Source organism: Brachycentrus maculatus, unplaced genomic scaffold, assembly GCF_059751285.1.
Source record: "Brachycentrus maculatus isolate JH-2025_06_01 unplaced genomic scaffold, ASM5975128v1 h1tg000205l, whole genome shotgun sequence".
Classification (NCBI taxonomy): Eukaryota; Metazoa; Arthropoda; class Insecta; order Trichoptera; family Brachycentridae; genus Brachycentrus; species Brachycentrus maculatus.
Window position 1 is genome coordinate 212,970 of NW_028280956.1, and position 15,898 is coordinate 228,867.

General features: G+C 29.4%; 1 protein-coding gene across 1 annotated transcript in view; it reads right to left on the minus strand.

Moving 5' to 3' along the window:
* LOC148307166 (uncharacterized) overlaps positions 1-15,898 on the minus strand; it is a 148,610-nt gene that overhangs the window by 114,864 nt on the left and 17,848 nt on the right. The window contains exon 2 of the mRNA XM_088263849.1: positions 11,521-11,565. The gene's annotated coding sequence lies outside the window, so the exon portion shown is untranslated. The remainder of the gene's footprint in view (positions 1-11,520; positions 11,566-15,898) is intronic.

Here is a 15,898-nt window from a genome sequence, read left to right on the forward strand (position 1 = left end):
GCTTCCGAAACTAGTATTAACAGTATAATACTCAAGTGGTAAAAAAAGTGTGTTTTATTTTTACTTAAATCATGTCTTAGCACAAAGTAAATGCTGAAACAATAAACAACAAAATTTATCTATTTTTTTATTCATCTGTTAATAATCGATTTATTAGTTACAAAAATAATACTTGAACCACCCTTTCTTTCATACAAATCAAAAGGAAGAAGAAAATGTTTAACTTTATAAAAATCTGTATTCTGTAAGAATAATTCTTGAGATTATAATTTTCTAGGGAAATATGGTATAAAAAAAAATATTTTCGAAATTCATATTAACAACCTTTTCAAGGAACTACGCACATAAGAGACTCGATGATTTATTAATCACTCATCGGTGTGCATTTACAACTTTTTCAAATCGAAATAATACAACGAATATGATTTCATTCCGTTTCGTCGTCTCGAGTGGTAAGGTCGGGAAGTTTTCCGCATGACATCACACTAGCAAGTGAGCACAACATAAAGTTAGGTATAGAGACATTATTCATGAAGGTATTCTGATTGACTAATGCAGGAAGAGAAAATCATGTAGGAATTTATTCAGGGTAATGGAAAGATCTTTTGTAACAACAGATGAGTGTGTATTATATTTATATATTTATATATATATATATATATATATATATATATATATATATATATATATATATATATATATATATATATATATATATATATATATATATATATATATATATTCATTCGAACCCTTATCCGCACCCCAATGGTGCATAGGGCTCTGCATCATATAAACGCAGTGTTATCTTGATCGCATTAACACTCGAAGGAAAGGTGATCAGCCCTCCGCTTCAGGTACCAGTCCAGGGTAATATTCAATAAATATTAGAGTGATATAAATATAAATATAAATATATATATATATATATATATATATATATATATATATATATATATATATATACACATACCGTATACATAATAATAATAATTCATGAGTTCCTTGCGTGCGTATTGTAATGTTTATAATATTAAGGAGTGACCATTGCATGACCTTTTCTAGAGCACAAAAGGTTTCTATAATATAATTTCACAACAAAAACAAACTCAGTGCCCTTTGTAACGTGCCCAAGTTTCATAACAAGTCATGTAGACCCACGCCACGATTTTGGGTCGATTTCATGTAGATTTATATCGGCTATGCCGTGTTTTCCCTTGTACATAAAATAAGGCTTTTTAATTATAATTAATGTTAACTACCCACTCACAGTTTCCACGACACTTGACTCACACAAAGAAACCAGTTTAAAAATACATTTCTTATTTGAATAAACACTGATTTTCACTTCAGTTCAAACCCTTTGCAATGTCAAGTAAAAACACAAAAGTAAGTATTTTTGTGTGAGATTTTCTTTCATATTGATGTTTCCAAAATACTGTATCAAGTAAAAAAAAAAATTTAAATCAACATTTAAAAAAGGATATTAAAAATCACCTAAATTAAAACACACAAAATAAATTATGAGTTTTAATTTTTTTTTTTTTACTTTGCTAATTTTGATAATTATTCGTTGATATTTTTTGACATTAAGTGACAATTGCTTCATTTTTAATCATATAACACTTTAAATGTTTTTTTTTAAATAAAAAAATGTTCTTTCTTTACATATATATATATAATAGAGGGCCCGTGAGTATTAATTCAAATGGGATATTTTTATTATAGATTTATTTATTTATATTGTTGCAATTTTTATGTATTAATCTTGCTTGTGTCTTAATAGCCTTACGGGTTTCTTATATAAATATGTACACAAGTAAATACATAAACATATACATACAGATAAACGAGAATAAAATTGATGTCCGTAAATGAATGTAAATACTTTTGAAAAAAAAACTATTTTGACTAATTTCTCCCTCTTTTTAAGAGCCTTAGCGGCAATTGAAAATCTCTTGAACTAGAACATGAGATAAGAATAAGTTTAAATATTCTGATGTTTAATTATGTCCGCCTCTGTAGTGTAATGGTCAGCACGCTCGGCTATCGTTTTGGAGGTCCCGGGTTCGATTCCCAGGGGGGGTCAAATAAATATAAGTAATTTTTTCTCTCTAATATTTATTCAATATTACCCAGGACTGGTACGTGAAGCGGAGGGCTGATCACCTTTCCTTCGTGTGTTAACGATCAAGATAACACTGTGTTTGTATACTGCAGTGCCCTATGCACCATTGGGGTGCGCATGAGGGTTTGAATGAAAATTAAATATTCTGAACCATTTTTGGCACATTTTAACACATCTCTCTTAATTGTATCGATAATGCTTATCTCAGCCTTGCATTCTTTCCATATTTTACTATTCAAATATATACATATATGAACATAATATCGTATTCAATTTGAACATAATAAATTAAAAATAATATTGCAAAATAATCGAAAGTATGTACTCCCGGCGAACGGGACCCATTCGATTCGATTTCTATCAAAAGTGTATGCGTTTTTGGTCAGGAACCGAGAGTGAAAGTTGAAATACACAATATGGCTCACCCGGTCGTGGAACCGAAAACCTTATATGGTCGCGGGCTGTGATTATTATTTTTATTTATTTTGCGGCATGGTTATAAAAATTATTTTATTTTTACCGCTCACTCCTGACGCAACTGACGCAAGTGGGAGCCGATACACGTTTTGTAAATCAATCTTATTTATAGTTATTTATTTATTAAATCGCTATATATCTTATTGTGTGCAAATCAATATAATACATTATCCCTTATTAATATCGATAGTTATAACTGATTTTTGGTATATTGGTTTTCTATTTCTCGAATGCGAAGCTCCTACTAAGCTTTAGTAAGTCCTCATTTATAATAAACATATAGGAGACCTGAAAGGTATAAATGCGGTAGATCTAAGGCAACTCTTGACTATTTCCGAACAACTTCAAGGTATAAATTTACAAGTCATGAATTAAGACAAGTTTTACACCATCGAGTTTATTAATTTTCACAACTGTATGCATAAAATAATAAAATAGTTTACATATATTGATACACCATATAAACTAAACTTATTACGAAGAAGTCTGCAATGAGTTTCTTGTATTACCAATATTAATATTATTCGCAATATTATACATATGAGTGTCCATTTCATACAAGATTACTGCTAGTCGTGTGATCTTATTTGGCGTACAGTGGGCGAAAGTGCCATCGAAGCCAAACCAGTATCGCAGAGTGGGCAACCTCGAAGGATTCGCGTTCACGTGAAGGCATTACATGCAGGTATCACAAGCTCTATGGTGGGTGTTCTCACAAGTTTCTCGATGGGAAAACGCTTTCGCAAATGACGACTGGTCCAATTTATCTCTCGATACCGAACGTGCCAGATGTTTTCATCTCGGGAGCAGCCTATTTCCTGGATTCTGAGAGTTATATCTTCGTGACATTTTGATACATTCAACAAGCTAACCTGTCGCCGGAAGGGAGAGAAAATAAACTGCGAAAATGATACAGAGAAATGGAAATATGAATCGTTTCGTGTTTACATTTTCTTAAACTTCAAAATTGATTTCTATATTTGCATTTAACTGTAAAAAAGTTGAATATATTGGCGTTCTGAAGTTTCCGAGATATTCCCGATAAGCCTTCAAACATTTTATAAAAACACGAACTGTTTTGAAAGCTGTTGAAATTTTAACATCGCTCGAAAGTTTTTCAGATATATGTAGTTTTAAATCTCATTTGTTTTTTAAGGAATGTTGTTCATTATGTTAGATTTATTTAAGAATCAATAAAACATTCCTCTATCGACATTTCCTGAATAATTCTAAATGTATTTCTAACAATCTCATAACTGATACATCGATAGTAAATCTGGAACTTTACGATATTGAACTGATCCGAAAGGAAGCCAAGAAAATGACGCGTGGCAGTTACTTAAAGACAACTTGTGGTAGCTATATGCTCCACCAAGGGAGTAAACATGGATATAAAAAAGAAACCTCTCATAACTACTACCGTACAAAACATCCAAATTTAATTAAGTACGCAAAAGTAATTATTTATCTTTTGAATTGTACTAAGCTTACAACAATGTAAAACAAAGCATATCAAGTACTTCCTGACAAACTGCATATAAATATACTAAAAAAATACTTTTAAATGATTTTTTATTTGTAAGTTATGTATGTACTTACAAATAAACTTACAAAATTAAATAAAAATATTCATTTTTGTAAGTAAGTTTTATAAATTTAAAAAAAAGTTGAGGAAATTGAAATATATTATTAGATTAAAACCAATATTTTTAGCTTTTCCACTTTATTTTTATTTGACCAGCGACCGGGTTTCGTCGTTACCGACATCATCAGACTGGTGACCAGTCTGATGATGTCGGTAACGACGAAACCCGGTCGCTGGTCAAATAAAAATAAAGTGGAAAAGCTAAAAATATTGGTTTTAATCTAATAATATATTAAAATGCAATTCCATCACGAAGTGTCAGTGGATAAAATAAATCTATTAAGAAATTGAAAAAGTCAATAATTATATTTTATGACTAGCACTGATAAGTATGGTATCAGAGGGATAATAAGTATTGCAAGTTAACCATCAATATGTACATACAGCAACGCACTATACTCGTACATATTATTTATGATGTATTTTTTGTTGATATATAATAGGAACACCATGGTAAATTTTGTGACAAAAAAATTATTAGTGAGGTTTATTAAAATTTTACATGCTTCATAAATAGGCAGGTACTACAACCTTTCAAGCACAAATGAATATAACATGTTTTTCTGATTAACTGCCGATTAAAATCAATAAACTACATGCAGTTTATATCCGCATCAATAGGATTCAGTAGGCAATATATGTATTAATAAATATACTATACAGTGTAAAAGATTTGATACCTTAATGACCTTGATTTTTAGCTGCGATCAAACTTATAACTCTGTGATCATTAACGTAAATATTTTTTCTACAATATGAATTTGGGAGTAAAGGCCCGGTAATCAATAGCCTGCAATTTGATTTTAATTAAACCCATGTTACATTTAACGTAATTGAATTTCTTCCTTAAATCACCATTTTTGTATAGAAAAAATAAGTTTTTCGTCAAAATAAATACATGGTTTTGTAAAGAAATTAGTTTTTAAAAGGTAAGGAGGTAATTTTTTTGTTCAGTACATATTCTAAAAAAATGTACACAGCGACAGGTCTGGTTTCATTAAATTGAATGTTGGCAAGTTCCCCTTAATATCACAACCGTGTAAGATAAAGCAATCGTAAAAGTTTGCAAATGAAAATAAAATTTTGCAAGTCATTTCATAAAAGAACACCGGATTCCTCAGAACAAGTACAGCGCCGTAGAAGGAACTGCCAATCAGCGGATCCAGATACATTCGTAAAAAAAACTAAAAAACTAATAATCAGGCTGCTTTACCACAGGAGTAGGCTGAGAGAATAGAAAGCCACAACAATCTGTCGCATTGCGAACAATCTTCGCCTTTTCCACGGTCATGCATTCCCGCCGATTATTCCGACACCTGATCCGACCACTTTCAAGTATTCGAAATACTTAATCATGCCAAGTTATCTTCGATCTTCCTTTGCATCTATTAAAGACCACATTCACCCCGTAAAATTGTTTTAGAATTCTTTCTTCACTCATTCGATTCACATGCCTAAACCATCTCAACACAACTTTTTAAAATTTTATCGATAATGCTTATTTAAGCCTTGCATTATTTCCGTTTATCACCGTTCGAACATCTTTAGCATTCAGTCTACTTTCATCCTTCTTTTGCCGACTCTGCTTCACTTCCATAAATTAGGATTAAAACCAGGACTCCATGGTGCACTGCTACTTTGACTCTCTCTGAAAGGTTTAAAAAGTTTTTGTAAAATATTTTTAAACGCGTGTTTTTTTTGTACTGTCTAACCGATTCTAACACAACATCCTGAACTACATAGATAGAATTGCTATGTAATAGATTGTAATTCTAGTTGGATATGTAAAGGTTTGTGACATGTGATAAAATTAATATTGCTAACTGCAACGAGCGCACATTAACAAAAAAAAATTAGCAGGTATCAATATTTTATTTTTTATTTATTAGGTGAATACCAGCAAAATAATTTATAAGAATTTAAATTGCTGATCATAATAAAGTCATGAACTGTTGATGAGTTTCTGACATGTTGAGTTCGAAGTTAAACATAATTTATGAGTTATATGTAATATTCTGAGTGACAGCTAGATTATTGGATAACAGGTTAGTAAACTTAGCAAGTATGGAAACATAATATCTCACGTAATATAAATTACGTAACAAGTGCGTAGAGAAAACGATCTTATGGAAAATCTCAGGAAAGGCATTGCAAGTATAAAGAATATGAGATAAAAATCAAGAATGTAAAGCAACTAGACTCTAGTTACTAGAGCGTACATGGGAAGATTTTTTCACTTAAATAATTTTGTACATATGTGCAAATCAAGCATACTGTAGGAATATGTAGAGTATAAGCATTGAATGAAAACTGTAGTGTATTATAATAAAAAAACATTTTAAACAAAAATTACTAAGCTCGGTAAAAATCATCTACAGCGGATACTTTTATCACGTGTCTTCATAACGTACCATTCGATATTGTTATTTGAAGAAAAGTTGTTAAATTCTTTCAAAAGCATGATTATTTTCCTTAATGTGATGTCATGTACAGAACATAAAAATTTCGGTGCCATAATGAGCGTTCTACGTAACTTAACTGTTTGTATAGGACTAACTTATAATAATTTATATATGTATGAATTATTTTACTATTTCTATATTTTGTATACAAATATTATAAATATTTAAAAATAAATAGTATTTTACTTAAAATCGTAAAATTAAAAGTACTATTGTGTCAGCACTGAAAAATAGTTATATCAGAGATATTTTTTAAAGTTAAGATACTGGATACAGATTTATTTGTATTCTCAATATGTTATCATAAATTCACCATTATATAACTCTCCGCGGGCATATTTATATGAAATCTAAAAGGGGATCTAAAAAGGGATTACGAGAAATTACCATAATAAATAAGAAAAATATTTTATGAAATGTGGTATACATTTTTCAAGTCATCTTTGTCGGATTCAAAACAAGTTTAATTATTCATAATATCTATCCGAGACAGGTACAAATATATGTTTATGTGGTACTTTTGTTTGTTTTAAGTCCCATAGAAAACTGGAACTTTTCATGTAATATGTTAAAGATTAAGCCCACTGCGCACGTGTAACGGTTACAGCAGCATACAAAAATATAAAAGTAAAGATAAATAAAAAAAACTAGTATTTTTTTATAATGTTTAAAAAATAACATAATAGTAATTTTTTTTTGGTATAAATGTAGGCTTAGGTAAACTTATAAAAGTTTTATATCTTCATGCTTACTTTAAGTTTAAGAACGCGGGCAATTACGCAAGAGGTCGATCGTGACTTCACGCGAGATTTAAAAAAATGTTTTTTGGAATTTAACTTTTTTGTATAAATTACAGATTTTTTTCAACTCCCTACCTTTCAAAATCTAACTCCTTTTTTCAAAACCATAAATTTATTTCGATAATTTTTTTTAATAAACATAACGGTATTTTAAGCAAAAAAATGAAGTTTTAAAACAAACGATTTATCGTATATTGGGCCTTAAGTCAAAGACTTCTGTTCTTATAAATTATATATTTTCAGAATTAAAAGTATGTTACATACGATTATTGATTTTTTTTTCTTCAAAAATTGATCTTTACAATGATAAAGTCTCGTAGAATAATAAGCTGAATTATTGAAGCGAGTTATAAAAGTACAATAATTTGAACGTGCACGATGGGTCTTACAGAAGTATCGGCAGGTGTGGGCGGGTTATCTCTAGATGCCAGAATCAACACGCGATAGTAACGTACCTACATTATAATGATTACCGATTTATCATAGCTTACCGAATGACATCTCAAGATGTAGGCACAGTTAATGCGTCGGCCAGTCTGTAGGGCGTTATAAATTACTTGAGAAGATAATTATCGTATTTCCTCTCCGAATCAATAATAAGAGATAGTCATTAAATCGAACTTTAATGAAATTTTTCATGAAATAAATTACAAAAAGGCATGAATCGAATCACGAAATTCTTGGTATTTTGTTTAATGTAACTGAAATGAACGTCAGTATATCTTGAATCTAATTGAAGAATCCATGTTTCATATGCTAGTCAGAAAACGCTTAAAAATATATTGTTATTATAGGAGTTTATTAAACTCTATAATTTGATGTCCATAATTTTCACTATTAAAAATATATTCATCCATTATGCATATAGTAATTAAACGTTTGGATTTATATTTAAAAATAAATGTAAGTCCTAAGAAAAAAAAAGAGATTAAAAAATATGTATTTATATCAGAATTGTGGTTTAAAAACAATTTATAATTGTAGGCTAAATAACTAAATAACGGATGTGATATTTTTTTAGGGTCTTTGACATCACCTATATAATATCGCTTTTTCCTACATTATTTTACTCAAACTTTATTTGAGATATTACGTTTCATAACTGTACATTTAATTTCGGTAAATGATAAACATACAGATTCGAATATATTTAGTATAACATATTGTCAAAAAATTATTCGATATCATAAATAATTCATATGTTTAAATATATTATTTTATAATAAAAACGAAGATTTTTTATTATTGATTTTGCTTTGATAAATATATCAGGTAAAATTCTCGAATAAGATCCAAGTAAGAAAGTAATTGATCAAAGAAACGATTAAATTTAGAGAGATTGAATGATTTTCAATATGCACAAAATTAAACACGTACATTTTAAAATGAGATTATATTATACGATATCTCTATTCCCTCAATAAATTAAAGCAACATTTTCATACTCATTGTTCAAATAACGCGACGGAAATACTTCTTTTTTATTAAAATTATAATTTATGAGCACTGCATTTTTTCAGACATCTGTTAGCTTGCATTTGTTTTCCATAACGATTTGTTTAATTAACGAATCAGCCGTAAATACAGATGTTGCAAATTCCATAAAATTACTTTATTTGCCCGCATAATTTTATACGTAGGCCTGTTCGTATTGTGTGGGACTGTGTTGTCACCAAACTCACCAGTTGTTGTGTTATTTACGACAGTATTTGACTTTTATTAACATTCATAATTCTTTTATTACGAAATTAGTGATTATTAAAATTTAATGCTAATCGGATGACAAATATAAAGACTTTATTCAAAGTGTCATATTCATCCTTATAATATATAAATTATGAACGTTTAATAATGTGTGAGAATATTACTACTAAATTATTGAGTGATTGTATTTATCCGTTATGCAGTAACTGAGGAATAAGTTATCACAATATTTAAAGTTTTTATGTAATATTGACGCAAATAGATATTGTTAGTTATAAAATTCAGTAAAGCAATAAAGTGAAGAAAAAAAAACATCTTTGGTAAAACAATATTAACAAAACCATTACTTCGTAAATTACATCATTTACACGGAGCACTGGATTGGATTGATGCAATCAATATTCATCAATATCGAGGGTAATATATTAAATATTAACTGGCAAAAATCTACTTTTTTCACATGTGTAATTCATGGAAATATAGCTGCAGTATCCTTCCGCACAAATTTCGTCTCTATCTTATTCATGTAAACTCATGACTTATGAATAATATCTTATGCATAAGTCATGAGTTTACAAAAGAAATGTAGATATCTTAAAAGGATGATCGTTAGTTAAAATCGTCACCATATCAACTCCGTATTTAAAAAAAACTGAAATAGAAAAATTAACATTTTTACATTGATCGGCATTGTTTTTATAACTTTCGAAATATGCAAGACGAAAATAAAGCATTTTTCACTTATTCGGCATTCTTTACAATTATGATGATGTATCTTCATCTTTATCTTAGCTAGGAATAAAAGTGTAAAGTACACTAAGAAATTTGTATGAGGGCTCGCTTGATATGTAGCGAAAAATATTCCAACATATTTTCGACAAAAATATACAGGTACGAAACTTTTGTTCGAGCATGTTGGTCGAAATTCCTGTAGAAATCCTCGATTTTGCGTGGTCGAAATGAAGCACTACTATATTTAGCCAGCCGCGTCACCACTCGTTCGACCTTCGCTCCACCTTTGTCAATCTTTTAAGGTGTCTCAAGATCGTGGTTTATCAATTATAGTTTAATTTTTGCCAATTTTTTGACTAGATGGCACATTACGCGAAGGGAGTACATTCTCCCATCGAATCTAAAACTAGTTATTCTTTGAATAGTTTTATCAAAGAATTACGAATAGTTAATAACATAATATTATGGTGGGGACTGACCGGAGCCATTTCGTCGTAACGTAACACGTTACGATGCGAGCATTCGTATAGTCAGTACAGCAAGCCGAGCGCTCCATTCATAGTTTCGGTTGGTCGCTGATAATCGCCGCGAGCGACGTTACGACGAAATGCTCTTTAAAAAAATTAATATTTAATAAAAAAAGCACATTATTATCATATCAAGGGTTATATTTTAAGGTACTAACAAATGTTCTAAATTTTCTCATAACATTTAAAATGTTGTTAAGAGTTTAAACATATTATTGGATATTTCAGTATTGCATTGCATGATAATTATATTAGTGAGGATGTAATAAAAAAATGTGTTTGTGTTAAATGAACCTTTAAGATTTTTAACAACCAACGAATAAAGAGTTTACTTTTTTGACAGCTATCAGTTGAGTGGGATTATAGAAAAGGTTGTATGTAGTGTACGGAATAACATTGATTGATAGTCTTACATTCAAATTACGAGTGCATTCGTGACTATGATCAATGAATCGTATTGCGCACATTAAAAAATATGTATTTAAACATCCAATTAAATTAAAATGATCCTATAACAAATGAAGTGTAATTAAAATATGTATAAATATATAGAATCATAAAAATGTTTTGCGCGATAGGGATTAAAGAGCATGATTTTTAATCTTACCCACTAAGCCGTAAAATTGTTCATTTTTATAAATATATAAATAAGATAATACTTGACAGCTGAACAAAAAAACATTACCGAGTTTGTTTTAAATATTGAATTTCTGTAAGCAAATTATATTAAATTCGTGAGTCATATGTGCAAGATAGAGTTACCGAAGTAGCTAAAAAAGCTGAAATTGCTGACGAAATAAACAAATGAATATCTAGAAAATCATTTCATAAAATTTATATTTTATTTTGTTTACTTTAACAACGTGGAAACTTGCAACTTGAATTTTTAAATAAATTGCCTGGTGTAGTGAAAATTTAAGCAATTTCTAACTTTTAATTGCTTTTCATAGCTTCATTTTGTTGTATCATAGGATATTGTATGACTAATCTGATTTTTAAAAATATTCACCCAATCCACGAACAATCCAATAAAAATCCGACTTACTTATTAATTGAAGCGTATTGTTTTTTTCCTTGCGTAGTAGAGTTTCTGGAACAAATAAAATAAAATAAATATATTAAAAAAAATATGTCTATGAGTTTCAAAGCAATAAGAGTTTCCATCGTTTTTTGTTTTAAGAATATTGAAGAGGGTGTAAATCTTCTCGACGCCATCCACCAAGGTGTGTTAAATTTAAGGATACACAATATATTAACTTCATTCAAATGTATTATTCATTAGATTTATTATTCTATACTGTAGTGTATATTATAATATTATATATATATATATATATATATATATATATATATATATATATATATATATATATATATATATATATATATATATATATATATATATATATATATATATATATATATATATATATATATATATATATATATATATATATATATATATATATATATATATATATATATATATATATATAAACAAATTGTTTAAAGATACATATATAAACAGAATATGTCAACAGAATTCTTGTACATGACAGACAGGGATAAATTTTTAGGTAACTAATAAAGAAAAATAACACTTCACCTCTTTTTGTTATGTTTTTAAGACTAAAATACAAATAATATGAGAGGATTTCTTTGAAATATATACACATAATTCTGTGTTGTTGATATTTTGAAATTCGATGATTATGATATATAAATATATATAAAATCTGTTATTGTCATGACAGTTGTTTGAGGTTCTGTGGGCATTATGGAAAAACTGCTTGATTTTGATAAATGCTTCATCATTCATCATCAAGACTGAATTTATTATTTATCTCAATAAAAGCTTTAAAATGCTCTTATAAAAGGTGGTAAATTCAGAATTTAAAATTTTGGTTAATTTTTTTTCTTTCTCAACATTTTGCGAAATAAACAATGAAGCAGACTGACGCCAAAATCGCCATGACGAATAATTGATTTAAAAATATATTTTTAAAAAGAGATTTATCTCGGTTGGTCGCTTGTAATCGTTAGGTCGTTGTATTCGGTTGGTTAATTACCTTGGTACCTAGGTTTGGCAACATCGCATCCTTAATTTGAAAAAACGAAACAAATTATAAACACGAAACCAATTTTAAATTAGAGTCAATGTCGATATGCATTAATTCTGTCGACAAAATTCCAAGAATGTACGAGATCAGAATAATAAAATGTTGATTTAAGGACGAATACGTTAACTGGATACTTCATTTGGAAACAGGAATAAAACACGTTTGCTAATGAGATTTGATTCTGTCCTTAAAATTTTATGTGCAAACATGGAAATACGACGTGAAAAATACGAATTAGTCGACAATTTTCATTTTATAAAGTTATACTGATTTCAATATTTATTGATATATTTATTTTTATTCCGAGCCTTGAGGTAAGAGTGCTATCCTCTTAGGTTTATACGATGTCTACATCATATGAAAAAAGAAAAAAAAACGGACATACCATATATGGTTTAAGAAAAATAGCTGATTGCGGAGAGCGTACTTCTTAACAGATGCTAAAACTTTGTATACCCACAAGCATTGTGAAATAAACCATATTTGAAGTATAAGGTTTTTAATTTTTCTTTCAATTCAACCAGCCTGGGCCACAGCTACACGTGGTCAGATACAGATGCATAAAAAATATACCAATAGTGTTGAACGATCTAGTGAATTTTAATATAAAATACAAAAAAAACGCAATAAAACGCAATGTAAATTAGTCGTTTTGTTCTCCCGATGAAGTGATCTGTCCGATTTGGAATATTATAAAATAAATCGGTCACGATTCCCCGAATAGGAGTCGAGACGCTCTTCAGCGGGCGGGTTCGGTAGTTAAGAATTGAACACGCCAGCGAAAACAGAAAAAAATACCACCAATTTACGGCAATTACCAAATATTGTCCAGCTCTTCCCACGGTACAGCATTCAGCAATAAAAGTGTAAGTGGTTACATTATAGCAATTTTATTTAACAGGGGAAACAACACATTTTGCAGATGTTACAAAATATATTGTTTTGGGAAAATCATTAAAAATATTATGAATAGCACGAGCAACACTGCGTTTTATTAAATCAAAACTAAAGTAATTACACATTGCAAATAACATCAAACAGACTATGGAATGTATTACGTGTCCACTGTTAATAGTATGTATACGTCTAGTCACGAGTAAATTATACTGAAGAAAGATGGTCAAAATAAACCATCTGAAATGATGATAATGCACTAAAATCGTTTAAGAACAGGTGCATATTAGAATGAATGAGCAGTTTACTGCTGGTTATATACTGTTTGTGTCAATCAATATATGTAGTTGGAAACCATGAGCATAAAAAAAGAGCTCGAAAATAGCCAAGCTATCTGTGTTACGTGAAAAACATTTTAAACGATTGAGCGCTATTTTTCATTAAAACTTTAAAAGTACATCGTATCCGTTCTTCCTTGAATTTTTTCCTCTTCCACTAAACTTTTTACCTATTCTCTATACCCCTTTCTATTATCTCCATATTACATTTATTAATTAAAAAGAAGTGTAACTGTGTCAAATTAGTAAAAATTTCAACGATTCACATACTCAGAAAGGTACTAAACTCGACTATTCGTATCAAGATACTTACGGTGGGTTGTAAAATATTGTTTTATAGAAAGAGGCCCGGTAATATACACACCATTTAAATTCTGCTTCTTCTACTTCAAACCCTCATCCACACCCGATGGCGCATAGGGCACTGCTTCATATAAACGCAGTGTTATCTCGATCGTTAACACATGAAAGAAAGGTGTTCAGCCCTCCGCTTCAGGTAATATTGAATAAGTATAAGAGTGAAAAAATCACTTATATTTATTGGACCCCCCCTAGGAATTGAACCCGGGACCTCCAGTATGGTAGCCGAGCATGCTGACCATTACACTACGGAGGCGGAAGATTGTATAAGGGATTGAAAATAAATAAATAAATGAAAAAGGGAAAATTTCCTATTTTATTTTATTCAGTCGATGAAAATTAAAATTTAACCTAAGCAGTCGCGCGTTTTGCATATTTTTCAAGTGTTCTAATCACTAATCACTGCACTACTGAGTCAGATAATTTATAAAGTATAATGCATCAATCATAACAATCGTAAAAAAATAATATTTTACCAGACAAGTGCAGAGCAAAAAAAACTCTTAATTTTTATCGTGTGGTCAAATAAACAGGTTATAGGAAATGCCAAAATATATTTAAAAAGTTGAACCAACGAAACATTGGAAACGCATGTCAATACTTAAAATGAGTTGAATGACAACATAATCAATTGATATCACAACAGCAGAAATGTCAAAGTCAGCGTTCTCATAAATACTCAGTTTAATGTCGAGCAAGATTCAAGGTTGAATATAATTCTAATAAGAGTCACAAAAAAATATTTAAATTTCCTTCCAACTTCGTGACTGTCTACATGGATGAATGACTGAGATAATTTGGTCAAAATAGCATCCATTACACAAGGTTCTTTGCCTAGCTTTTTTAGATAAATTAGGCAAACCTTATACAAATATTATGGACTCTTTTTTCCTCTGTAATTTAGTGTCCGTGCGTAGAATCTGAAGACGTTTTTCGAATATTTAAAAAAAAAATGGTATGCGACTCAATTAAAGGATGAATTTTGATTTTCAAAATAAAAATCGATGAATCAATTTCGGAAGATTTTTTCAAAAATAACTTGAATATGGGAGTAACGAGAGAAAAACTTTTTATCACACAATAGTTGGTCGTTCATTTTTAAGGAAGTTAAAATGAATAATATTACTGGCTTCATAAATAATGTAAATATACATATATAATCGTTTGTAAATGTAATACCGAAGTGGTAAAAAATGATAATCAAAATTAGATATAAAATTCTGAACCATTTAGAAGTGGAATGAAAGGCATTGCGTTTAGAAGCAAGTTAAAAAAGTCCGTTTTCTCCTGTTGACTTTTCGGTAATTTTAGCATCACAAACTAGAGGTAAAGAAGTTCCTATGAATAGGCCATAGCCTATCCCACTTCACACAAAATTGCTTCGATTTAAAATACGTATTTTACAGAATAAAAGCCTCGTACATCAATCACATAAGCAAAACAAATCAACACTGCACTTTTAAATTTAAAAAAAAATACAATCATCGGTACAAGTACAATATAAAAGGTATTATTACAATTATAGATAGATTAACCTTATCAAAGTACCTTCGGCAATGTGCATGATGACTTGATTCAGAATAACACATAGCAAAATCCAAAAGTAAACTTTACCCTTATTATGTAATTGAGATATTTGAAGAGAAAAGGATTAAGGATTATCATAATCGAAAAAAAAACCTTTACTCGTTTTTTTTATCTTCGTTGAAAC